The following is a 3,091-nucleotide window of genomic DNA, read 5'->3' as shown; positions in this document are numbered from 1 at the left end:
TCCACTCTGTCTGCTGCTTCCCTCCTCTCTGCTCTCCCTCAGTAGCTGATGTGGGAGTGTTTGAGTCTGCGGCCCGATGAGGCTTTGGTCCCATCTAAGCTGAGAGCTCTGAGCAGGGCCAGGGACAGCACAGAGATGATATGCCCTGCTCGGGGAGGGGCTAACCGGCCAGGGTTTCCTCCAAGCCCCGCCTGCCACAGCCCGGAGGCAGGACAGGGTTTGGCTGATGACTTCTTCCTCCCTTGCCACCAGTGTAAATATATCTGCCTATCAGTCCTGCTGACTGTCATTAGAGTGGACGGAGAGAGAGTCAGAAGGGGAGAGAAAGATCAAGATAGAGCCTCAGCGGTAGATAGTGGAGCAGCAGTACAGCCAGGAGGGAAAAAGTAGGAAAAGCAGGATTGGCAATCACTTTTACTTCTCCACTTTGTCTAATATAGTATGTAACTCATAAAATCAACATTTACTGAACTTGTAAATGTTGTGATACAGTCAGTCTGGAAAAAACCACACAATATTAGAAGATATAGTGTACGTTATGTTTGGATTATGTACCAAACAAAGCAGAAAGTATCAGAAGCCCAGACTTTATACAAAAGATGGATATAGCCATCATAGCTTCACCCACTGGTTTGTGGAGGACTGTTGGGAAGTTTGGATTTTGGTGATCAACACCTCGGGCATTTGAAAGTAGACAATGAGCAGTAGATGGGACTGACAACTTGAGGACACTTTGCACAGCAAAATGGTAGCAGGCTGTCAATTACAAGATTGCCCCACTTTAAAACATTCCCTGCTTTACTGTTTATTTTACCCTTATGGGGGCCATATTTACAAAAGGAACTCCAACTGTTTTCAAAAAGTCTTTAAAGTATCGGTTGAGACCAGAAATTAATTTGAAAATGGTTTATTAAGGCAGTAAATTAAGGGAGAAGTAGGGTCATTTTCTCATAGATTTCTACTGTCAGACTTCTGTTTGACATTAGTTGAGTCGCCTCCTGCTGGCTGTGAGGAAGAAAGCAGGTTTAGGGCACAAGTTGTTTTCATTTTTCAGTTTTGGAGGTTATGTCTGTGTTTTATATGCAGTCTAATGTCAAAAGCCTTAATTTATTCACTGATGTTTTCTGAAAACCTTCTAACTTTAGACTATATATTATTTAGGCAGATACCTAATTTAAAGCTGTACTATCTAATATCTTTTAAAAACTATCATGTCACATAATGTAATACAAAAAGTGCACTTGCAGTGATAAACCTACAAAGTTTATCAGTTCAGCCTTGGAGAGCATTTATGTGTCTTTCAGTTTATTGTTTTATGTTTTGCAGCTTTAATGTTTAGGTTTATTCTCATGCTTGTTTATGTATCCAGCTGCAGTATGCAGCTGTTTCATTTAAAAAAGAAGAAAAAGTCCAGATAAATGCACTATACACCTCTTGCCTGACACCAAACTGCAGACAGACACCGTTATCCACCAGCCAGTGAACATAGTGGAGCACTTAGCAGATTAAGAGTCAGATATTTCCTTTCAGGAGTTGGTGGAAACCAAAACAGAGCTAAAAGTAGAGCAGCTATTGCTATTAGTTATCAGGTTGACACAAATTTCTACAAATGAATGTTAAATCAGTCACCCAGAAGCAGGCAGTTTTTGTTATCAGCAGTATGATCCAGCCTACATTAAACAAGGGACCCCCTCCTCCAGCTCCAACATACCAGTTGGACATTTGTCCAGGCTGGACCCAGCTCAGTGCCCACTCTCCTGAGGGCAGCGTGGGCCAACTGCAGCTCCTACACAGCACAGAGCTCCTAACTGTCTGTCAACACAGGATGCCAACTGGACACATCAAGGATGTAGTTGTTTATTCTTAGCTTTGATGTGAATGCTTTATGGAATGTGATGTATGAAAATAACAACATCAGAAGTGGTCCAAAAATCTGACTGTACAATGTTCCATGAATGTATCTGATGCATGCGTTTATATGTCCTCATTTGTCACACAGCAGGTGTCAAAGTGTGTGATGTCTGTTGTTTCAGAGAGCTACTGCCTCACTAAACCCTGCTTAAAGGGTTCAGTGTTACAGCTGAGAATGTGTGGAGGCTAAACAATGCATACAGTGCCTGTCTATAGACCGCTCTGGCTCCCTGTCCTGACACTGTACAATGGCTACTTTAAAAAAAAAAAGCCTGAGCATGTGTGTGTTTGGGTGATGTCATGGTCCCTTCGTTCATCTTGATATACAGTTTGTGGTTCAAACTTGCTGCACTGCCAATCTTAAAATCAGGGTTTTTTTTGGTATCGGTTAAACACATAGTCTTCATCATGAAAACTATGCATCAAAGTAATCCCTTGAATTTTACTGTAACTTTGTCATGTTTTACTGCAGAAATGACTTGGTTTACTTCTTGGCTAAAGTGGCTACATTGGTGATAAAATGTAAAAAAGTGTAGAGAGGCCAGGAGATCATCTTGATCATTTTCACTTGGTTTAAAGTCACATCGTGTTTTGTTGAATCTCCCATCCCCTTGGCAAACCGTTTTGTTCAATACTTGCGTATTTCTGTAGATTACACAGTGTGGTTTGCTTAAATAATGGAATTTTTGGTGTTCTTCTCTCCTCCAGTTGACCTTTTCTAATATTTATGTCCCTATTTATAGGCCCATCTCCACCTAGGCTTTGACTTCCAAGTTATTATTCCACCAATTTCCACTGCCCCTGTTCAGTTTGCTAAATACAAAGAATACCAAAGAGAAGTGTGTGATTTCTACAGGCCTTTTCTCCACATTGTGCAAAAACTGTAGCGACACAGTGCTAATCAGTCATTGAGTGCTTTGTCTAGCAACAGCTCACTGCTTCTGCTTCGCCGCTATCCATTTTAATCTCTTCAAACCATAAACACTGCTTGGCTTTTGTTGCGGAGGAGCCTCTACACACACCAGTGAGATGCGCACACCAAAACATGTAATAATTTAACGTTATAAATGATAGGCCCTATCTGTTTGCTGTTAGCCCGTAGCGCTGACGTGTGTTGGAATGAGCTCCAAAAACCCATACAATACTCAAAGTCAAATATTTACATAGAAGCTTTTCGGGC

This window comes from Stegastes partitus, unplaced genomic scaffold, assembly GCF_000690725.1.
Source record: "Stegastes partitus isolate 25-593 unplaced genomic scaffold, Stegastes_partitus-1.0.2 Scaffold122, whole genome shotgun sequence".
Classification (NCBI taxonomy): domain Eukaryota; kingdom Metazoa; phylum Chordata; class Actinopteri; family Pomacentridae; genus Stegastes; species Stegastes partitus.
The sequence above is the reverse complement of the archived record's forward strand: the minus strand, read 5'-3'. Positions refer to the sequence as shown.